General features: G+C 38.7%; 1 pseudogene; it reads left to right on the plus strand.

Annotated features, from left to right (window-relative positions):
* The first annotated feature begins 6,741 nt into the window (after nucleotides 1-6,741).
* LOC127634105 (uncharacterized) lies at nucleotides 6,742-8,256 on the plus strand (annotated as a pseudogene).
* Nucleotides 8,257-25,857: the final 17,601 nt, after the last annotated feature.

A 25,857-nucleotide genomic window follows, 5' to 3' on the forward strand; every position in this document is an offset into this window, starting at 1 on the left:
CTGGATCTGGCACCCTCTTTTTAGTGAGATCAGTCAAGGGGCTGATTCTTCTATTAACCCCATCTCGAGCCTTGCCTCTAATTCATCTCGAGTCATTTTTTCTTATATTCGTGCTCTGCCTCTATCGGTTCGCTTAACCTCAAAATCGAGATCCCAGACTCGCCGTATAACCTCAAAGGGTCCCTGCCACTTGGCGAGTAATTTCGAGCTCGATGTGAGCAGTAATACGAGTACTTTGTTTCCCGGTGCGTATTCCTTTACCTGGGTACTCCTATTACACTGCTAGCTTTGTGTCTATTTTGTTGTGACAACCGACCCAGTGTGTGTAGCTTTGCTCGAAGATCAAGGACATATTGAATTTCATTCTTGCTTTGGGATGGTCCTTCCTTCCACGCATCCCATATGAAGTCAAGCACCTCGCGTGGCCAGTGTCCATACAAGAGCTCGAAGGGGAAAACCTGTGGATAGCGTTTCAGGTTTTTATTCAGCGTTTTCAGCTTCACAATCAGAGTTTTGCCTTTTTTTTTTTTTTTTTTGCTTCACAATAAATATACAATTCAGCTTCACAACGTGTTTCTCTGTTGCTAACTCTCTCTGTGTCTCCAGTGTTCTCAGCAGCCTTTTCAAGCCCATCTCTGTCATCACTGTAATGAGACACAGGTGTTAAGCATCAGTAATCACCAGGGGATGGCCCTTACAGTGTCCTCTCTCCCAAATGACAGACACACGACCACGTCCCGCTCCACAGTCATTCTATATGGGAAAAAAAGTCATACTGCACCTTTTCGTACAAGCTAATCGTACAATATTCGCCGTCTCATACTAATTATTACGAGTTTTCATGATCAGTTCACACTAAATTAAATGTTTTGTTGTCACCCAAATTGAGAGTCATTCAAAACCCTTATTGTTTATGTGCCAGGAAAATACTGTTCTGAATAAATTGTCTTTTTAAAGTTAAATAAAACTGGTTAAAAAAGTATTACCCCCTTCAATAGTTTCAATTTAGCTATTAATTTATACAATTTATTTGTCGTTTGTACTGTAGCAAACTACTTTTTCAAAAAGGTAGCTTGACAGTAGTTTAACTACTTTGACATTGTACTTGCCAAGCTACAAACTATTCATAATTTAAACTACTGCCCAACATGGTTTATTTTTACACCGTATGTATTTATGATCTCTTCAGTTCTGCTTCTATATATATATATATATATATATTAGTGCTTGACCGTTGTGGGTTTTTCAATTGCCGATGCCGATATCCAGAGTGCCGATATCACACAATTTACTATAGTATATAACATAAACATAAAAATTGCTTAAAAAAATTAAGAAACTCTTATTTATGTGCTGAGTGACTCCAGCCAGGTCTCCTAAGCAAACAAATTGGCCCGGTTGCTAGGGAGGGTAGAGTCACACAGGGTAACTTCCTCGTGGTCATGATTAGTGGTTCCCGCGCTCAGTGGGGTGCGTGGAAATTTGTGTATGGATCGCGTAAACTGGCATGAGCTACGTGATAAAATGCGCAGATTGACGGTCTCAGAAGCGGAGGCAACTGAGACTTGTCCTCCACCAGCCGGATTGAGGTGAGTAACCGCGCCACTATGAGGACCTACTAAGTAGTGGGAATTGACAGTTTTAACGGCCCGGATCGCCAACTTGGATTGTCATGCAGTGACCGCCATGATTTGTGAATCAGAGGAACTTTTTATCCTGATCCTGAAGTTTTAATTCTGGCTGATGGAATGAGCACTTCAGAGGAAGATATTAGATGAGCGCTCAATGGAAAGAAATGCTGTATTTTCAAGAAGTCTGTGAATTACATCTGTTTAAACGAGATATCTGTATATTTGCAAACGGTATATAATAGAGTAGAACTTTTATTAATATTTGCCTTTTATCATTAGAAAATAAAAAGTGACAGGCTGCTGAGGAGAGGCTGTTAGAATATGTTCTTGAAGAGGTAAATAAATGAGTGTTCCACAGGATGCTGGATCTGCTCAAGTTTTGTGAGGATTGTTTATTACGTTTGTTTAAACAAGATATGCACATATTTGCAGATGCTATATATGATATTAGTTTTATTGATACTTGCCTTTTTGTCATTAGACAAGACAGTTAAAAGTTATAGAAACTGTTGAGGAGAGACAGGGAGAATGAAACAGGTGAGCATTTTAACATTATGAGCTCAAACGCGTCTGCCGTGGCTCTGATGTTTAAATGAGATGGTGTTGCACACCGGTCTATTATTGTAGTAACACAATGGCACGTAACAACAAAACGAACCGTAACTGGACGTTTACATGTCTCTGTCGTATCACATGCAAGCAAGCAATTTTCGGCACCTTCAAGAAACAAATCTGCCAAATGGGAAAATGTATCGGCCGATGCGATAATTAAAAGTCAGAATATCGGCCAATTTATCGGCCTATGTGATATATAGGTCGATCACTAGATTATATACATTAAATACATGGTAAATGTAAGAAAAAACAGTTTATAGTGTCATCAGTAGAACAGCTGGAGTGAAAGACCAGGAAGGTGCATTAACTTAATACATGACTTACCAAAGTAAATACATACTTTCTTGATTGCAGAATACATACATTTGTCCAAACCAGAACATAATTATGTTACAATAATAATGAGCAAGAAAATAAATGTTTTTTGTTGTTAAATTATCTTAAACACACGTCTAATGTTATTGAATGTTTTTCTTTGCCCTTTCAGAATTAAGTGGCAACGTGACAGAACTTGAAGGACAAGCATCAACGGGATGTCATCGCACTGAGCGATATTATCATCAACAGTTTTATTGCCATATACCACATGAAGTAGGACAATCAGATGTATGTTTTCATTATGTTCTGTTACATGTTTTTGATTGTTTCCAGTCCCTACACAGAAGTGAGATCATCTGTCCATCTGTTTTGTAGTCAGCAGGCACAAGCATTTGAAATGAGGCAATTTTATACAAATGGAAGTGCTATTAAATCTGAATTCTCATCTTGAATAGAAAATAAAAAATACTGAGGAACGTGCATCGGTTTGCACTCAAGTGTGAAACAGTTCCCATTTTCTGTTAAAAAAAAAAAAAGGCTGAAAACTGGAAAAGTTTGCCTTAAGAAACATTAAATACATTATAGAAATATAAAAACACTATTCAGAATATGAAAGGTCTTTGATTAGTTTGTAATGAAGAGGGGTCAATTAAAATGGTCAATTTACCACTTGGATCTTTTTTGCATATTGAAGAGTGTAAATGTATCTAAATCCAAAAAACTTCAGTCCTAGCTTAATATGCAGAGACATCTCAGCCAGTTGTAAGCTGATTACCCCCAAAATTTGAATACCGTGGTCCTATCAATACATTGTTTTAGTATTCCAGCATGCCCAACATTGCAACCTTGGCTCAACCAATGCAAGAGTTTGGGGTGGGGCTGTCTGTTTGTCTGCCACTTATACAGACTCTTTATATTTTATATAGACATATTTATATAGAAAAACAGCACAGATGGCCAAAAAAAAAAACACATTTGGTGTAAACGGCCATGGAAGCAAGACCTACAGGTACTTCCTTATTATTACTTTACCATGACTGGGTGATAGTTATTGTGTAAATACAGTTGGCATGAAATATTCAGACAGTGACTATTCTTCATCTATTTGTACCGTTTAAAAAAAAAATAAAAATGTAAATAGTCTCTCTCTCTCTCTTTATTTAAGTATATATAATTGCTATACATACAGGTTTATGACTAAAATGAATTGAAAAAAATATATAATATTTGAAATTTTGAAAATGTATTTGCTACACCACAGGATCATTCAAAGTGATCAGCAAAAAAATAAATACAAATATAATACTACTAAAACTACTACTACTAGTACAACTACTACTACTACTACTACTACTACTATATATATATATATATATATATATATATATATATAATTTTCACAGTTACTAAATTATAGACATTCCCTTCTTATATATGTGCTATGAAATACATTTGAATCTAAATTCTTTGTTCAGAAATAAAATTCACAACTAGTGGGCATCAAACAGTTCTAGGAAATCAAACTGATTTATCTCAAAAGATAAATAAAACTGATTTTTCAAGATAAGACAATTAATTAAGCTGAACCTTTGAATGCATGAAAAACATTTGAAAGTATTTCCTGGAACTTGCTGATGGAACAGCAGTAGGAATCAATGTTTTCTGCCACTGGCAAGATCTTGTTGAAAAATAAGTACGTCTATGACACACATCAAGCAGGCTGTTTAAATGTAGTTTACATTTTGATAAAAAAAAAATAAAAAAAATCTTGACTTAATGCTGAAGTATGTAACTTTTCAGTATTAAAATAAGATCCAGGGGCGTTGCTAGACATAAAGGTCTACTGGGGCACAAGCCCCCCCATTACTCATATCAATCATTTTTCTTTCTTGAAAGCCTGCTGCGTGCAAGAAGTGTGCAACACAATGCACTATACAAAACCTTTCTTAACCCACTATTCCTACACTGCAACAAGTACTGGGAAAGGTAAACATGTGGAGATATTAATCTTTATGAAAATATTCAAGTATCTCCAACATACTGTACATGAACATTCTCAACATGTTGTACGGCATAAAAGGCATACATTGTATATGCAAATAACAAAACCAGAGAAAACTTTCTTGCACATTTGCATTCGTCTATATTACACATTACACATCAGGAAAACCTCTGCCAAGTAAGTCTATGGAAATGCATTACCCAACGTCAGGTAAAACAGCCTGAGACGAAACAGCTTTAGACAAAAAGGTATCAGAATGAGCAGAGAGTTGGTTGCTAAACTGGCTGAGGTTGCTAGCTTGTAAACTAGTTGAGCTATCTCTAACTTTATAAATGCAGAAGTGTCACTTCTATAAATTAATAACTAGCTAGCTAATATAATTGGTGTAAGTTTAAACTGACAGTTGAAACTCATTAAGTTTATTTGCAACAACAACTCAAAACAATCCAAACTATGGCCCTTTTTAGTTGCTAGTTAATTAGCACACAGCAGTCATAGTTACTGCCAACTGTTTATATAGTGTCCTAAACTAGCGCTAGCGCTAAATTAATTTCATATCCTAAAGATTGATTCAATGTTATCATAATCAAAGACAGTACTACAGAACACAAAAATGTGTTTATTTTCTCTGCAATTCGAGAGACTTGACAGAGGTTTTCCTGAGACTTGATGCTTTTTCATCTGATGTCTGAAACCTGACTCTGACAGCTGAGGGTATAGTTTGTTTATCATGTAGTTTGTTTACCTCCCACAAACTGATCTCTCCTTTCTGTTTCCTATCCCTGTGTGGCAGGGTGGAGGGCGGGGCCGGGTCGTGATCCTGCGCGCCCGGTCCCGTATTAGGCTAATTATCTGTCCCTGAGGTTTAAAGGCCGACAGCAGAGGGCTGTGCGAGAGAGAGAGAGATCGTTAGCGGACATGTCCGCCATGTGTGTTTGTTTATGTGTACTGTTAAGTTTTTCATTAAAATATTATTTATGTTGAAAAGCCGGTTCTCGCCTCCTCCTTGCCCCATCCTTGAGCTGTTTTACACCCTGCTTCGTCCAAATAATTGTCTGATGTCCATCTGTATACAGGAGCCAATAATGTATGTCAAAATAAGACCATCGGTAGCCTGTTATTTAGAAACTTACTTTAGTTTCATCATGTTTTCATAGCCTACCTCCATTCTGACTTGTGTGCCGACACCAGCTGTGTGTAAGTTCTCACGTAAGTTAGGAGGTAAAGTTCACACCAAGGGCTTAGTAACTACTAGTTAGTTTGTAACTAAGTCAGTGCTTAATTTTGTTGCACCACCTGTTCTTAAGGCAATACTTAACTAGTAGGTTGTAAACTCTCCATAAAGTTATGCGTAGTCGCATAATATAACGTTTACCTGCATTGTTCCAATAAAAAGCCTTCAAATTTATACGTGTTAAAAAGCCGTGAATTTAAGTTTTATCTCACTCGGTTAATGTTCAAACCTTGTCAGCTGTAATAAATTATACCCCCATTAAAATATGATACCGGTACGTAATAAAAGTAGATTTAATAAATAGTATATTTGCCTTGTGTAAATAACAATATATAGGAACTGTATCTAAAATAAATAAGGGGTGATAAATAAATGCTAATACAACAGGCTGGAAAAATAGACATTTATTCATTTGAATATCTTATATATTTCGTATATGTTGACACCGGAGGACGCACACTGAAAACAGCACCGTTTGAACGGTTTCATGCGTTTTTTTTCAACGGTTTTTATCCACCTGTTTCCGGGGGGCGCTACTGTAAAATAGAACGTGGGTGAAACTTCCGGTTAGGTGGCGGAAGTAGTAAATCAACGGTATTTTGTGTTACATAGCGAAGAGGTTAGGTATTTTTCGAGTACATTTTTCTACTATTTAAAGTCGCAAACATTAATGAGAGATGTCGTTACGGAGCTCAGGGACAACATGTGCTGTTCGTGGTTGTACATATAACCGCACTAAACTAATTCAGTGGCTTAAACGTGAGTGTTTTGAACATAAGCCTAAAACTAAATCTGAGTGTTCCTGTGAACGATTATACAGTTTCCATCACCTCCCAAAAGACGACGAATCAAATAGAATATGGAGGAAGAACTTAAACTTAAAAACACCTCCAAAACACCTGTTTGTGTGCTCGTTTCACTTCGTGGACAAGAAGCCAACAATGGATAACCCGTACCCAACGCTCTTTATGGGTTACGAGAAGCCACCGGAGAAGAGACGCCGACCTAGGATTCGACATGTCACAACAACAACAACAACAACAGGTAACTTAACATTTAATCTAATGTCAACTAGATTGTTTTTTCCTTAGTTTTTCTTGAATTACTTATTATTAATATATGAAAAACTGTGCCATGATGGTAGACAGGTAGCCTGATGTTTTTACCTCGCATAAACTTTTATTGTGACGAGCTTGGAGGGCACAATGGTACACAGTGACAGATGCTAATTTAATTTCCTCTATTAGTTAACATTTGATGTTACAGAATATCTATATTGATGATATTAAACGCAGTCTAGATGTTTTTCAAGACTCTAATGCCCCTAATTGTTTTGTTTTTTCTGCCACTAAACAAATCGTCATTGAAGGACTAACCAGCTAAATATAAGACCGCCACAGCTAAATATGTACTTAATGTATTCCCTGCAGATGAGCCTATTGTGATGCAGGTTTCTGGGGACCCAGATCCTACCTCACAGACCTTTCATGATGCCCAGACACAGTGGTCAGACCCAACAATGGATGACCACACCTACTCCAAAGCACCTACCATCACATGTGGTATGACAACTGCCCCATCCACTAAGAGGACACTGCCTGTTGCAGATGGTGTTTTGAAAGACGATACAGACTGTCTGCTGTACACAGGGATTCCACTTCTCGAATTCAAAACCCTTGTGTCTTGCTTGCAACGCTTTGCCCCCACATCGCCAGCATTTTCAGCAGAGGACCAAATCCTCTTGACATTAATGAAGCTTAGACAGAACTTTGTTATTGCCGATTTAGCTAGACGCTTCAAAATGTCACCTGGTCAGGTCAGTAAAACACTGACATTCTGGATAGATGTGATTGCTGAGCACACCCAGGATCTCATTCCATGGCTGCCGCTGAAACAATAAAAGCCACTTTGCAGCAAATTTTTAAGGACAATTTCCCCAACACAACTTGTGTCATTGACTGCACAGAAAGTGTCTTGCAGAAGGCTAAAAATCTGGACTCAAGAACTGAATCTTATAGTCACTACTATGCAAACAATACTGTCAAGTATCTAGTAGCAATTGCTCCATCTGGTATGGTTATGTACATTTCAGAGGACTACGGTGGCAAATGTAGCGATAGATTCATCACACAGAACTCTGGGTTTCTCGACCATTTGCGTGCTGGAGATGAGGTGATGGGGACCGTGGCTTCACCATCAGAGATCTGCTAGAGGAGCGGAATGTTCGTTTGATCATGCCAGCTTTTACGCGCAAGAAATGCCAGCTGACAAATGAGCAGGTCACTCGCACAAGACGCATTGCTAATGTCCGCATACACATTGAGCGAGCAATCAGACGTCTTAAGGTGTACAAGATCCTCTCTCAAACTGTGCCTATTCATTTTGTCCCTAAAATCGACAGAATACTAAAAATCTGTGCAGCACTCAGTAAATCTGCGAGGAGAGCTTATTTCTAGAACATAGTCACCATATCTTACACAATCAGCTTGAGCTTAAATGTTCAATTCTCTCTATAACTTTATCAACTGTATAAACCAATACACAACTTTTACTTGCACTGATTTTTTTTTTCTAAACTGTTGTAATTATTCTTATTTGTTTTGATTATTTTAATTTCTTCTATGTAAAGCACTTTGAATTACCATTGTGTATGAAATGTGCTATATAAATAAACTTGCCTTGCCTTGATATACCAACACCTTTTCTTTTAGTTGTTGTTTCATAGACAGCTATTTTCTTTTTGCTGTGTAAATTTAAATTCTTAAGATTTTTTAATCTCATAATATTCTGCAAAAGAGAGAAGTGTGTGTACTTTCACAGTATAGTATTGCTATTTTTATTTAATGAAATGTTCTGAATACAACTGTTAACCAAATGTGCAAATGACACATTCATTTATTCTTATAAATAAATTCAAAAGCCAATGACTAAGTGTCTAATATGTTTTTATTCAGTGTATTTTTTTTATTTTAATTGTGGTTTGTTTCCCCACAACTGTAACCATGCCTTTATAAGCCATGTCTTTATATACCATGCCTATATATTATAATAATATTGAGAATAGTGTAAACATTCCCCAACTACGCATTAAACATCTGCAGGTATGTTGGATTCTCAACCTAAATTGAATTCAATTTTTTATTATCCAACAATATTAAAATAAATATTTTAAGTCAAGGCTGCTGTGAAGCAACACATACAGAACATGAATGACACACAGTAAACATTTCAGTTTAGTACATTTATTAATTAATAAAAAATATACAATAATACATTTTGTGCCCTTAATTGTCCTAACTTTACTGACCTTCCACAAAAGTGCTGCTGCATGACTACAAGAGCGTCCTGGCCCTGCAATACATGAACAACCCGCTGTCTGTACTTCACCTGCCACTGAAACTAGCACCCAAGCCTTATGATGTGTTACGTGCAAACTCAGGCTCGGCTCAATGTCAGCTTTTAAATACGCAAGGTCGTTTCCGACGTCCTTAAACAACACTCGACCGACTTTATCACTGTGTAGATATTGATATGCCTCTGAGCTTTTCAGGTTGCTCATCGCCTTACCATCACAGGCTACTGAATCTACAAAATAGCTAAAAATGTTACCATACGTGATACTGAGGCCACTTCTTCACGTCATCCTCCCAACCATCTACCGCGGATGGTAAAGGTACTGTTATATCACCCCTTTTAATTTCGTTGAGGTTGTGTTCCCACATCATTAAGTTTGGATCGCTAAATCTTGAATGACGGTCAACTAATGAATGAATGAGTGTCAACTCCTGCTTGTTTACTTCGAACCGGAAGTCACGCCCACTTTTGACGCAATGCCTCATGGGACGTAGGAAACTTGTGGATATAAATATATATATATATATGTATATATATGTCGAAATGATTAATGACTATCACGCAAAACATGAGCACATTGATGTCATTAAATGAGTCTGCTTTTTAATTCCAACCGTTACTCTGATCGGAGTCTTCCTTAAATATTTAGTTTACGTAGGGTTACGTCCTACCTAAGTTTAATGGTGCAGCACTCACATTTTTAGTAGTGCGTAAATTGTGACTGCCCATTTACGCCACAAATAGGCTACGTTGTAACGTACGTATAGCTGGTGCAACCGCCCCCTGGACTTGTGTGTGTGGCAGTGCGCGCTGCAGTGGCTTTGGCTATAGAAAGCGCACAGGCGCGCGCTGCACGGACAAGGATTTCTAGGTGCATGCATCAGATTTGTATTTTCGGTTAAACTGCTTTGCTTTTACAAGCGTTGATTGGGTGGGTCACTGCATTGCATTTAGATAGATCCATTTCTTTTTTCCGGGATTATCAATCTAAATGAATGCACTGACAAATAAAGTAAATTGCTAAAACTCAAACTTGAGCTTTTACTGGGGCACAGCCAGGGGCAAAAATTTCATCAAAATTTTAACCCCCCCCCCCCCACCCCCACCCAACACTGTGTCTCTGTTGCAATATGAATATCACTCTGTTTGTTTTGAGAGATCCGCTTAGACCCGCCCCAACAACATTACTTAACCAATGGGACTATCTCTTTGTTTGACCAATGGCAGACAGGGGTGCGTATTCAGAAAGCTGCTTTGAAAACAATTTTTTTTTTTTTGCAATTACAATTTGTGCGGCTAGTGATGTAGAAATGACATCAGCTTTCATTAACCTAAAATGCATTTTTTTCAATCAGGAAAGTATTGTCTTAAATGTAGATTTTATGATTGCATGCATGATTTGCTTTGATATAATGTAATGAATATACAGTAAGCCTCTTATATTCAACCTGAGATGCTATCTCATTTAATAAATGGCTTTTGCTTTGGTAGGCAAAACAACTCCTAATATCCCTCCAGAACATTCTTTGTTTCTCCTAGACAGCCATGAGAATAAACATAAAGCAAATGAAGACAAATCTTCTGCTTCTCAGATTTTCTCCTGAGACCAAGACCCCAGTAATCTCACATGTGTCTCATCTAGAGTTTCAGAAGAGATCTCATTTTAGGAGAAACATGAAACACTGAGACAAAGTTGACACTTAAATGAGTTAAGTCTCCTGAGCTATGAAAGCAAAAGGAATATTGAAGATGAATTTAGAGAAATACTTGAGTGATTGTGTATCCCCAAATCATTTGATCTTTATTCTAAGGCTGTTTTGATTTTCTGTCCATAATCAGCAAATGGCCGGGAGGAAATATGAGGGTTGTGGGAAGTTCTTCATGCTGCATGATGTCTGTTGTGTGTCTCCGGTTGTTTGTCTCAGAGTGAAGCTATTAGGCAACGACTGCACATTTTATGTGCTCATTTCTGTACATACTAAAGCACACATCAGTTTTCCCAGATGCCCTGCAGATGAGGGCAGGTGCTCGCTCAGGACAGGAGTCTGCCGCCAGCATGCATAGGACTGTGATATGCTGAGATTAATAATTCACATTATGCAAGTTTTGGATTTTATGGTCTTTAGCAGAGTGTGACAAATATGGTGCTTTGTTACTTTTTATTGTTCCAAAAATATATTCAATAAATGTATCATGATCTGTGTATGCACATTATACTAGTGACTAGTGATTTTTGGGATCATGGATATTATCAATATTATCTGCATATTATCAGCCATACTGTTATCGTACCGACCATTGAAATGTTTTCTTTGTGACTTAGAGTAACATCAACGTGAAATGGCATTCATAACCCATTTTACTTCTGTAATGTAAATGTATTTCTGAGAGAAACAGGATATTCAACGAGAATAAATATACAGATATATAAGGTGAAAAATGATTTTGTCCATCAGGAATTGATTGGATCGTGAAAAGCAGACTTTCCTAGCCAGAATGAAGTCAGACCAATGCAAGTTTTTTAACCTCATGCGACCCCGCTCACACATGTATGGACGTTGTATTTTTGTCTTCTCAATAAGCAATGCACAATTTAAATTTATTTAAACCGACTGATCACAGTTCAGGAGATTCTGTGCTGTCAGTAAAGGGTTAAACTTTCGAGGCAAAAGTGGCAAAGCAACATGGCGAATTTCACAGCAGAGTTTGGAAGAAACAGCAACAAAACTACATCTGGTAAGAAACCTAATTATGTTTTTACATTGAAACATATTTGAGTCAAATGATTGCAGTCTATAGTTACATCCCATATAACTTTTATTTGAAAGTACGCGGCGAAACACAGTGTACACTAATATGTACTTCAGCTTATTTTTTCCATAGAAACCCTATATTTCCTGTGCATAATCACACTGAGAGTCAATGGGTACATCCAAAAGCTCAAAAATGTTGCTTTCAGATGCTTTATATGGCATTTGGATGAAAATAAGGTGCATTTTGAACTGTTCCGAGACCAGGGCAGACAGAGAGCACACTGAAGGGGTTAAGTCATTCACTAAATATGGAGCAAGGGAGCATCCTATAGCTGTCTATGTAGCATTCAATCCAAACTTCCTATCAAAAGTTCAGTTTCAGGCTGTATATGATGTTTGGACCCCTCAACATGCTTGGCAGACTTGGGACACTGGTAATCAGTACATAGATTCAGAATGTATAATGTATTATTTTATTTTGGACGATGCTGGCTATTACTTTGAATCAGAATTAATTATGCTAATTTCTGATATTGTCTGTAACATCTCGAAAACACGAATAACCAGCACTCCTTGAAATATAACCAATTTGATAAAACAAATCTGACTTTCTCAACTTAGTCCCACTGTCAACATAAGTTGCTATCAATTCTTAGAATATATATATATATATATATATATATATATATATATATATATATATACATATATTGCGTTTATTAGGTGCTACTAGTTACAAATCAAAAAGGCAAAATGGAAAAAGCACACAGCAGTCACGCTCTGGTCTCAGGCAATCAAATCAATCCCTAAATAGCTTTTTGAGCTGTTAGTCAACATTATCCAGTAGATGTTATCCACAAAAATGTATTAATAACGTTCATTTTCACTTTTGTTTTCATGCTAATTTGAATCAATATTCATGATGATATTATGATATAAAGAAATCAAGTCTACCAGAGGGCTACATCTGAATGACTTTAACTGAATCTTCAGCCATGACAACGTTCATCACCAACCCCACTTGGGACACCACATGGTTCATATCACCATGGAGATAGATGGATGTGTGGGTGGTCTGATCACTTTAGACCTGAAAAGCTGAAGACATAAGCAGTGCGGGTTAACGTCCTTTATTTCAGTGTGGTGGAGGAACTTCTAGAGGGAATGTGTCTGACACTGTACTTATAGCCTGTTCCAGTTTTAAATGAGGATCATAGATAGCTAAACCTTCGTTGACCCCTGAAAATATCTTGTGGTTCAGAGCCCGCCTCCTTCGATTAACCATTTCAACAGATTTTGCAAATGTCAAATGTCAAAATGTACTTGATCAACCTCTGAAAATACTTTCCTTTTCGGCTATCATCATCCAGGCTGCACAGGCTATTTTTTCATGTTAGCAAAAAGCCATAGAGCTATTTAGGCATTGTATTTAGGCTACTGTTGTAGGAACACTCAAATTCGCTTGTTCAATTTTCTTAAAGTGAACTAAAGCAACATAATTCTACAACATTTATTTCATTGGGTTCTATCCATTTAAATTTGTAAAACGGAAGTTTACTCATTAAATTTGAGTATGGACTACATGAATGTTGTTTGTGGTGTTAATATAGCATTAATGTAGGTCTCAATTGGTAAATGTTAAAATTAAGTGTTATTCTATGAGTTTTTGTGCTAGATGAATATAAAGAGAGATACTTGTTAGTGTTTAATGTTTTGTTATTGAGATTTATTAGAGTTTCTGTTATCAGATGTCACACATGAAATTGATTGCCTGCTTCGTTGAGAAATTTGCTGTGCTAACTATAGCATAGTTACTAAACTACACACTGTAGTGCTTACAACCAGCTTGTATTTAGCATGCTAACATTCACTTTCACTAATTAGTAGAAATAAAAGAGATTTATTTGAGTCACAATGACACATCTAATTGTGTTGGGTTTACCCAATTCAACATGGTTCTTTATACACTAAGTGTTGGTACTCAGTTGGTAGCGCGGGTCAGCTGCCAATCGCAGGGTTGGTGGTTCGATTCCCGGCCCAAACAACTCTACATGCCGAAGTGTCCTTGGGCAAGACACTGAACCCCAAGTTGCTCCCAATGGCAGGCTAGTGCCTTGCATGGCAGCTCTGCCACCATAAGTGTAGACCATTTTTACCATTTACCAATGTCAAGATTGAATCAAGTTCAACCAATGAGTTATTTTTTTTGTATAATGCAGCCTTTGTAAAATGAGCCAATAGTTGACAATAGTTCTCTATGTAATTTGATGCTGGTTAGCATTAACAGAACAACTGTTCCTGCAATAATAGCAAATTAATGTGTGAGCAACAAGGCAAAAAGTAAGTTTTTATGAAATGACAATCTGTCCTTTTACTAATGATCTAAGTAAAATGAAATAAAAGTCATTGTTGTTGTAGTGTTCATTTCAGCAGGAAACTGTTATGAAACATGCAAAAAATGTAAATATATAACCCAATTTGTTTCTATGAAATGAGGATCGGCAAAAAGGCTCTTTAAAAGTGGGTGCCAGTGGTATTTCACGAGGGGAATAGACCTTCACAATCCACTGTAAGCTCACATTTAAATCTGGTACAGTTTTGGTATGGAACACCCCTTTTCATGATCAAGTTATTTGCTGATGGTTAGAATTAAATCCTGTCCTATATTTTCTCCCATTGATTTTGATAGAAGTTGGCCCATCTCTTTCAGACTTTCAAAGTCGGCTGTACATTTGTGAATGTCCATTTAAAGTGATGTTGTTATTACAATCATTCCAGAGGAAGTGAACCGATTAACTTGAAACTTGAATTAATTGAACTTCCCAATGCTAAATATAAGTGAATCACTTAGTTAAACTGGTTGATTTTCATGAAAGAAGATATATGTAACATTTTGAAACACTACTCCTCTACTTGTTGGAAAAACTTGCTTTATAATGAAAAAGCCACACTATTGTAAAAGTAGCTGAGATGCTATCATGCATTTAGAATGCATTTAGATTAGTAGCATCACTACTTTTAGTAAGTTCCTTCCAAACAGTTTGCTAGCGCCCTGCTATACAAGATGAGCTACAGGAACTCTGGGCATATTTGATCTATTTTTATAAATCAAATCTACTGATATATTGAGTGGATGCATCTCTTTGAATTTTTTATATTCAAGATCTTGAAAGCAAACGTCCTTCCTCAGTCTAAGTGACACTGACCTCCATCTTCTCCCATAATCAAATTGGGATCTTCTCCAAATTACTGAAGTGACCCCTGAGTATAATTCTGGGCCTCATCTTGGAAATCCTGACATTTTCAGGCAGACTGAATCCATCAGTGCTCATAGGTAATGTGTAGTTCCTGAAATGAGTGTCACCTATAACACCACACCAGGTCTAATGTTCAAGCGAATTTCCATTTCACTTCTTGTAGATGGTAATAAGTCCCAGTCTGAATGGAGAAATGCGTTTTCTGCTCAATGGCCAAGCCGAGAGCAGTCGTTCCGCCGGGAAATAACCTTACTTTGCTCCCAGTGGTGGTAGAGTTTTCAATTTTCTCAGCTTATAGAGATGTATTGGCCAATGAGTGTCCCTCCTTTTCTCTGCTGAGACTTTGCCAGACTCTAATGTGGACTCTTCTTCAAACTGTCATGCTTATACCTGCGTGATCGCACCGCGAAACTAATGATTGTATTAGCATAAGTGCTGGTACAGGAGGTCAGCGGTTATGGTGGAAAGATGCTGAATGTAGGCAGCTCTGCTAAGAGAAAGCCATGCTAATTTAGATAAATATGTGCCCGCTGCTTGTCAAGAAACAGTTTATCACAATATGTGGCATTATGTATCACTGAAAGCAACATTCCATATGCTTTCTCTGTTTGGTGCCCAGCTTGCAGAAAAGTTAATCTTAAGAGTTTGCGACAGACAATAAATCATTGTTATTCTTGCTAAAATACGAGGCATCGGGCACAGAAACTGGATTTGTGGAGAAATGGAGGGTTTGATGAAACAATTATTATTTCAGCATTGACTGTCTCACTGTCAGTTGTAATCTGGGATTAAATTGAGATTTTTGAGTATGGGGAACACTAACTAATCCAATTAAAACTGGGCCTGTGGAAGTAACCTGGTCTCACAAGTGCAAGAGTCTGTCCGCAATCCCAAGTCGTCCTTCTTTTTCTTTTTTTAATTAATAATTAAATGAAACCTCTAATTAAGGAAAAAGCTCTTTTAGAGCTCATTTAGAGTCCAAAACAGGAAAACTGTGAGTGTAAAATCGAGTGAACATTCTTCTTCAAAAGGAATGTCCTGCGTTCCATACTAGTTGAAATTTGTCATTTTTGTTGCAAAAATATTGACTAGTTGGACATGGTATTAGGCAAACGGCTTACTTATAGTTGTCTCTGCATATTAAGCTGGGATAGGATAGTATTTTAATGTAAAAAAATTATAAACATTACCTTTAACCATAAAAGCATCGGGTAAAAAATACACAAAACATTAAAGTATACATACCACCATACCAAATTATTGCAAGCCAATGTATATGGATTTTGACTCACAAACTTTGTCTCAGTGTATTATTTTCTGACCAGGATGCCTTACAGTATGAGTTTTGAACATAGAATGCAGGGGAAATTAACATATTGCTAATAGAGTATGCATGTGAACGCTTAGAAATTAAATGCTTACTATGATGAGGGATTTGTATTAACCCAAAGAATCATCATCGTAAAAAGGGGCAAAAATGCATCAGCATGTGTGTTTGTGTGCATGCAAATGGAAGTGCACATTAAATGATAGGTAACGGCAATTCGTATTTCATTTATTTTCATTATCCAGTCAGCAAAGTTCAACAAAGCAGGGAACTTAAATTAGGTTATCATGGTTGAGACCTTGGCCCATTGCTGGCTGATCAAGCTTACATTTATTGTAAATTACTAAATGTGGAGATATTTCTATATCATTAAGCACACATTTAAAATTTTTTTAATAAAAATGTTCTTCTAGGTCTATTGATCTTGGTCAAACTGCCATACATTCTTTTTAATAATTTTTTTGGTGACCGAATGTGATGAGGAAGAGGGCGTGGCCGGGCCGCGCAGGTGCACGGCCGGCGCTGAATCCAATGATCAGTGGGAGAGCGAGATAAATGGGGGCCGGAGACGCCAGATCAAGAGAGAGACTGTGTTTGTTTATACTTGTTTAATGTTGAGTTTCTCATTAAACTTTATGTTGACTCTTCAGTTGTCTCCCGCCTCCTCCTTGCCTGTTTTTTACCTGTTACAGTGGTGCCGAAACCCGGGAGGTCCGGGAGTCCTCAGCGCTGCCATCCGCCAGGGGGGCAGCCTCGACTGTCTCCTTGGGGACGGAGGGGTCGCTGCTGGCCACCGAGAGTCAGAGGAACTACTGCCGTCTGCCGAGAAGTGGAGGAGTGGTTCCGTCCGCCAGGGGTCGGAGGGTTCGCTGCTGTACTTCGGGGGAGAAGCGAGCTGTCATCTGCAATAGGGCGGAGGAGTGGTTGAGTAATGGGTGAAAACATGTCCAGGAACCGGCAAAATCAAATTACACATTGGTCTGATGGGAGTGTTGTAAAAAAAGTGTCATAGAAGCAATACAAAATGCCGTGGTCAGCAAATATGTTTTTCATCTCACGTTTGCTTTTTATGACACGTTTAAAGTTTAGGTTAGGGAGGAAGTTTTTGTTGATTTAAAACGCAATAGAGAATTAAACTTAAAAACCTGTTTGGGTGAATATTTAACTCTCTTTTAGCACCATGCAGTAGACATTTCACCTCAAAACTGCCGTGATAAATAATTTAGCTTTTCATTTTAGCTTTTATTTTTTTATTTTTATGAGATCAGGTTCCCTTCAGCCTAAGTCTGTGGCATGTTTTTGCCCATTTTATCATCTTATCATCATATTTATCATCTTATCATCTATTTTCTGGAATATAAGTTGCATTTTTTTTAATCATCTGACAGGTCCTGAGACGAAGCGACTTATATAAATAATTTATGATTTATGTGGGCCGTTCAAAAGCAGGCATACTAAAATACATATGCTTACACACGAACAGTTGACAGCATCAGTCAAAGAGATTTAAAGTGGCCAATTCAGAGCATTTTGCCTTTGAAAAATACTTTATGCAACCATCTTAAATATTCTGTCCCATCAACATTATTGTGTAACAAACTCTAGACCGCTGTCAAACGCAACTCCTCACATCCCCACAAAATGACGTTTCATCAGACTCATTGTAAAAACATTCAGTTAGTGCAGAGAAAAGTTTGCTAATATCAGAAATATCCACAGATAGACAGTCTCTAATATTAATTAAGGAATAGAATACAACAGGCATACCTTTTTACTCACAGATTTAAGCTGTGTATTTGTATACAGCATAGAGTTACAACACATAGAGATGTGTATTTGCTGAGGTAATTTCCCCTAAATTGTAAACTGTGTGGCTCTCTGGCTCTATCAAAACATTGCTCTGTTTGTTTGAACATCCCCACCAGCCCGACATTGGTTTAACCATTGGCGTTCATTTGGGGTGAGACTATCTGTCCAAGCAATAGTTGATGAGGGAGGATGATTGTTTGAAAACAAAGAAAAACAAACAAAAATGTAATACATTTAACAATTCCGGGGACTGGGAAGCTCAGCGTGTATTGATGCTGACTACCACCCCTGGAGTCGCGAGTTTGAATCCAGGGCATGCTTAGTGACTCCTAAGCAACCAAATTGGCCCGGTTGCTAGGGAGGGTACAGTCACGTGGAGTAACCTCTCATGGTCCTCTCACGTAACCTCTCAGTTGTGCATGGATCGTGGAGAGTAGCATGAGCCTCCACATGCTGTGAGTCTCCGCGGTGGTAGCATGAGCCTCCACATGCTGTGAGTCTCCGCGGTGGTAGCATGAGCCTCCACATGCTGTGAGTCTCCGCGGTGAGTAGCATGAGCCTCCACATGCTGTGAGTCTCCGCGGTGAGTAGCATGAGCCTCCACATGCTATGAGTCTCCGCGGTGAGTAGCATGAGCCTCCACATGCTGTGAGTCTCCGCGGTGAGTAGCATGAGCCTCCACATGCTGTGAGTCTCCGCAGTGGTAGCATGAGCCTCCACATGCTGTGAGTCTCTGCGGTGAGTAGCATGAGCCTCCACATGCTGTGAGTCTCCGCGGTGAGTAGCATGAGTCTCCACATGCTGTGAGTCTCCGTTTTGACTAGCATGAGCCTCTACATGCTGTGAGTCTCCGCTTTGAGTAGCATGAGCCTCTACATGCTGTGAGTCTCCGCTTTGAGTAGCATGAGCCTCCACATGCTGTGAGTCTCCGCGGTGGTAGCATGAGCCTCCACATGCTGTGAGTCTCCGCGGTGAGTAGCATGAGCCTCCACATGCTGTGAGTCTCCGTGGTGAGTAGCATGAGCCTCCACATGCTGTGAGTCTCCGCAGTGGTAGCATGAGCCTCCACATGCTGTGAGTCTCCGCAGTGGTAGCATGAGCCTCCACATGCTGTGAGTCTCCGTGGTGAGTAGCATGAGTCTCCACATGCTGTGAGTCTCCGTGGTGAGTAGCATGAGTCTCCACATGCTGTGAGTCTCCGCGGTGAGTAGCATGAGCCTCCACATGCTGTGAGTCTCCGCGGTGAGTAGCATGAGCCTCCACATGCTGTGTGTCTCCGCGGTGAGTAGCATGAGCCTCCACATGCTGTGAGTCTCCGCGGTGAGTAGCATGAGTCTCCACATGCTGTGAGTCTCCGCGGTGAGTAGCATGAGCCTCCACATGCTGTGTGTCTCCGCGGTGAGTAGCAGGAGTCTCCACATGCTGTGAGTCTCCACGGTGAGTAGCATGAGCCTCCACATGCTGTGAGTCTCCGTGGTGAGTAGCATGAGCCTCCACATGCTGTGAGTCTCCGCTTTGAGTAGCATGAGTCTCCACATGCTGTGAGTCTCAGCGGTGGTAGCATGAGCCTAAACATGCTGTGAGTCTCCGTGGTGAGTAGCATGAGCCTCCACATGCTGTGAGTCTCCGCGGTGAGTAGCATGAGCCTCCACATGCTGTGAGTCTCTGCGGTGAGTAGCATGAGCCTCCACATGCTGTGAGTCTCTGCGGTGAGTAGCATGAGCCTCCAAATGCTGTGTGTCTCTGCGGTGAGTAGCATGAGCCTCCACATGTTGTGAGTCTCCGCGGTGAGTAGCATGAGCCTCCACATGCTGTGAGTCTCCGCGGTGAGTAGCATGAGCCTCCACATGCTGTGAGTCTCCGCGGTGAGTAGCATGAGCCTCCACATGCTGTGTGTCTCCGCGGTGAGTAGCATGAGCCTCCACATGCTGTGAGTCTCCGCGGTGAGTAGCATGAGCCTCCACATGCTGTGTGTCTCCGCGGTGAGTAGCATGAGCCTCCACATGCTGTGTGTCTCCGCGGTGAGCAGCATGAGCCTCCACATGCTGTGAGTCTCCGCGGTGAGCAGCATGAGCCTCCACATTCTGTGAGTCTCCGCGGTGAGCAGCATGAGCCTCCACATGCTGTGAGTCTCCGCGGTGAGTAGCATGAGCCTCCACATGCTGTGAGTCTCCGCGGTGAGCAGCATGAGCCTCCACATGCTGTGAGTCTCCGCGGTGAGCAGCATGAGCCTCCACATGTTGTGAGTCTCCGCAGTGAGTAGCATGAGCCTCCACATGCTGTGAGTCCCCGAGGTGAGTAGCATGAGCCTCCACATGCTGTGAGTCTCCGCGGTGAGTAGCATGAGCCTCCACATGCTGTGAGTCTCCGCGGTGAGTAGCATGAGCCTCCACATGCTGTGAGTCTCCGCGGTGAGCAGCATGAGCCTCCACATGTTGTGAGTCTCCGCGAGTGAGCAGCATGAGCCTCCACATGCTGTGAGTCCCCGAGGTGAGTAGCATGAGCCTCCACATGCTGTGAGTCTCCGCAGTGTCATGCACAGTGAGCCACATGATAAGATGCGTGGATTGACTTTCTCAGAAGTGGAGGCAACTGGGACTTATCCTCTGCCATCCGGATTGAGGTGAGTAAATGTGCCACAACAAGGACCTTCTAATTAGTGGGATTTGGGCATGCTAAATTGGGGAGAAAAAGAGGAGAAAATTAGAAATCAATTGATTAATTAATTAATTTAGCAATTCTGTTTGGTGATGCTAGTGACAGAATTCAGACACTTCAGCCTCTTCAGTATGAGTGATGATAACAGTAATGCTTGCCTTAGCAAGCACATCTTGAGTACCTTTTACTTTAATGAAACCTCATTTAACATACTTTTGTTGACTATTGCTAACACAAGCCCAAGCAAAACCAAGAATTCAGAATATGCATTAGTTAGTTTGCTATACAAATTCCTCTGGGATCTCAACAATTTTGTATTTAAACAGTTTTCCTATGTGTATGGCTTGCACAATTGAAATTAATTGTTATTGGTTCTCTTGTGCCCTGTGATGGACTACAGGGAACTGAAGGCTGCACGGTTCTTGTGTGCAAAACTGAGGTCTAATTGCATTTGGACAGAACAAAGCAACTTCCTTTTCACGCACTGAATCAGATGAAAGCAGGATGGAGCATGCCGCAATTAACAAATCTGAAAGAGCACAGTTAGCGAATAGCGTTCATTATACTGCAATTTCCTGTTCCTTCGAAATTAAAGCGTCCAATCCTCCAGACATTTGGATTTAAGAGCAATTCATAAAATTTTTTGTGTATTCTGTGCATCAGCTAGAAAATAATTTTAGTTTTTATACATAAGTCACTTATTCGTCATCATGTTGTTCCAAACATGTATGACTTTCTTTCTTTTGTGGAACAAAAAAGGAGATGTTGGGCCGAATGATAGCCCCATTGTACTTAAAAACAAACAAACAAACAAACAAACAAACAAACAAACAAACAAGCAGATAAACCTATTATCTCCTTTTCTGTGGATTAAAAAAAGGTTGTACATGTTTTTACCAACAAGAGAGTGAGTAAATAATAACAAGATTGTTTTATGGTGAAGTAAATATAGCAGAAAAGATTAAGTACTTTCTACATTGAATAAGTTTACGTGTGAACTTGAAAATATGAAGTAGATCCTACATGTGTTTTAATTCAAACATGCAAAATCAATGCTTTAGCTTATAAGTAAATATCATTTATGATTATTTGTTATTTTTACAATGTGTCATCATGTATCAATTCTAAAGTATAAAACATTTTCATATTTATTCACTTATTTGATTCAATTTTAGTGTTAAGTAAAATAAGTATAATTGGTTTTTTCCAGCATACACCAGGCTCGAATAATTAATGAGTTTGCCTGGTATCGTTCTTTGCAAGTTCATTTACACCAATTTTATTGTTGAATGTATTGTTACGTTTGACAACGTCTGGTTTGGTAATTTTCTACTTAAAATGACCTGTTCATGAAAAGACTAAAAGAATTGTTCAGGTCTGCACGTGCATGGGGGGGGGGGGAATAATAAAGTGGGATCATTTGGCTCATTCGGGCTGGGCGCTTGGTTCATTTTTATGTACAATGTCCACTATTCCAAGCAGGGCATCTGGTAACAATAATGAACTTGTAACCTGACCATGGGAAATGTTTGTATTCCTCTGACTTGGGTAAATCAAAGTATAGTAGAAGTAAAAGTAAATCAAACTATTTTAAAAGTAAAATAAAAAACAAAGCACTTTGGATCACTGCAGGAAGTCTTGGGCTCTGCAGTCTCATTCAGATCTCTCATTTAGCAGCACTCTCTCCATCACATCCACTGCGGGGATTCTGAAAGTGACGTCCGTCCAATAGCGAAAACATGCTGCACCACCACCAAGCTGAATTCATTTACGACTACTTTAAAACATGCAGCTCTACGATATCTTCAGTGTAACACAATGAGTTGGCTTAAGTGTTGTTTTCTGAAGTCATCTAAAGTCTCAGTAGGGAAAGGAAGTGCACGGACTGTTGAAAGGAAGTGCACGGAGTGTTGAAAGGAAGTGAATGGAGTGTTGAAAGGAAGTACACGGACTGTTGAAAGGAAGTGCACGGACAGTTGAGAGGAAGTGCACGGACAGTTGAAAGGAAGTGCACGGACAGTTGAAAGGAAGTGCACGGACAGTTGAGAGGAAGTGCACGGACAGTTGAAAGGAAGTGCACGGACAGTTGAAAGGAAGTGCACAGACAGTTGAAAGGAAGTGCACTGACTGTTGAGAGGGAGTGCACGGACTGTTGAAAGGAAGTGCTATATTTTGTAACAAATAAAAGGAATTGACTCATGCACTTAAAAGACAGTTCAATATGATTACTACAACATAAAGTCTGTAAAGTGGCAGTTGACAATAGTCTGAGATCACAAATGATTCTGCATTACTTTAAATTAGTTTTGAGTGTAAAACTGAATTTCATTTTTTCAATTTGTTTCAAAATCCTAAAGGTTTTATGTGTTTCAGACTTTTGGATCACACTGTATACATACGGTGGGATGTTTACATTTTAGGTGCTACGACAGGCCACCATTTCTTTTAAAGGTATAGTTCACCCAAAAATGAAAATTCTTTCATCTTTTACTCACCATAGTGTTGTTCCAAACCCATATGACATGAGAATGAACAGAATGTAAGCCTTAGTCACCATTCACTTCACTTCCATTCATTTTTTTTTTTTTTTTTTGCATACAATGAAAGTGCTTTGCTTTGGCAATATTGTACTGTTTACAGTCATGCCAATAAAGCTACTTTGAATTTAATTGAATTGAAAGTGAATGGTGACTGAGGCTAACATTCTGCCTTACATGTCCTTTTGTGTTCCACAGAAGAAAGAAAAGCTTATGTACTGTATAGGGAACAACACACATTTTCACTTATGGGTGGGGTCAGTAATTAAGGGGGATTGGGGCACAATTTCCCCCAAAATGCCCAACAAACAATTTTTTTTTATTTTTTATTTGTAACATCTGATATAGTTCTTAATATTCATTATATTCCTAGTATATACATATATATATATATATATATATATATATATATATCACATAAAATCTGAATTGATGTGGATTGAATTTTAATGGTAACATAATAAATTCTGAATTGATTAAATTATTTTAAACTGATGATATTGAATTGCATTAACTATATTAAATATATTATTTGACATAATCACATTAGAAAAAAAAGCCCTCATAAAGTTGAAAACATGTCCCTGAAAATCAAATCCAGGGGCAAATATTTACATATATTGTTACACTATTTCTAGTTGAAGTGTAACTAGTTTTTCTCTATTTTTTCACTATTTTAATATCCTTTTAGTTTTTTGTGTCAAAGGAATTTTTAAAAGCACAAATATTCCATATAGTCTCTCGATCAATGTGAGATCATAAAAATTGTAAATATAATAATTATAAAAGCAATTGAAAAATGTTGTTAAAAACTGTTTTAGATGGAGTACAATGTCGCACCGAAGGACACCCCTGTCACAGTTTGGCATGTCATGTCATGTCAACTACACATTAATAAAAAAATAAAAAGAAAAGTTCTTCGTCATTAAGCTGACATTTAAAATATAAATGGAATGACGGAGCAGCATGCCAAAGGGTAAAATATACACAACTTATCTTTAATTCATGACTCACATCTAACCATCATTCATACATTTTTTCCTCCATGATGTTTTGTTTTTTTTACAGTCCTGGAGCATTTGAAATCGTTATCAAGATTGCAGCCTTTACATGCTCTATATAAAGCCATAAACTCTCAAATCTCAGCTCAATCTGGCTTTGACACCTCAGTTCACTCATTGTGAAGATGACACAGTGTCTCGATGGCTCACCTGGAACGTGAAAATCTCACAAGTTCAATCACTGAAATAGCGGATGATTCCTCACATGAAGAACACAGGACCTGCAGTTCACTCATGCAACTAACAGAAAATTCTGACCTTTTAGACTAAAATCTGATTACCTTTGATCCATTGCCTGAATCAAGAGAAAGTGCTGAGAATTCAAATGTCATGTGTCCCCAATGGCTAACATTTAAAGGGGCCATATCATGGAAAACTAGATTGTCCTTGTTTTTTTGTGCAGTATAGTCCAATTCCCAAACAAATGACTTTTATGAGGCGGTTCTCTTGAATCTACAGTGCGAAACGTATATCTTAACCACTGTAGTATGATTTCCAAATGAAAGACTCTTATGAGTTAGTTCTTTTGAATACACAGCTTAAAATGTGCATTGTGACCAGTGCAATGAGGTTCCTGAATGAAAGACTCTTTTGAGTCGGTTCTATTGAATCCACAGCACAAAACATACAGTGTAAACACTGTAGTCCAATTCCCGAATGAATGACTCTGATGAGTCGGTTCTTTTGAATCCACAGCATGAAAAATACAGTGTAAACAGTATAGTCTGCTTCCCAAATTAATGATTCTTATGAGTCAGTTCTTTTGAATCCACACTGTAACCAGTGTAGTCCGCTTCCCGAATGAATGAATCTTATGAGTCGGTTCTTTTGAATACACAACTTGAAACATGCATTGTGATCAGTGCAATGTGGTTCCTGAATGAATGAATCTTATGAGTCGGTTCGTTTGAATCCACAGCACAAAATATACAGTGTAACCAGTATTGTCTGATTCCTGATTGAATCGTTTGAATCCACAGCATGATACATATAGTGTAACCAGTGTAATCCGATTCTCGAATGAAGACTCTTATGAGTCGTTTCTTTTGAATCCACAGTGTCACCAGTTTATTCTGTTTGTAGTTAGTGATATTTTTATTAAAAATATTGGGACCCTATTTTATATTAGGTGTCCTTAACTTTTATGTACTTAACCATTTGATACAATGTACTTATTATGTACATACGTGTTGTTGCATTGTAATTACATTTAAAGTACTTGCATTTAATTACATTTGTAGTTACACTGTTAACTTTACCCCTAACCCAACCCTTACCCCAAAACCTAAATCTAACCCCTA

The sequence above is a fragment of the Xyrauchen texanus genome, chromosome 41, assembly GCF_025860055.1.
Source record: "Xyrauchen texanus isolate HMW12.3.18 chromosome 41, RBS_HiC_50CHRs, whole genome shotgun sequence".
NCBI classification, from domain to species: Eukaryota; Metazoa; Chordata; class Actinopteri; order Cypriniformes; family Catostomidae; genus Xyrauchen; species Xyrauchen texanus.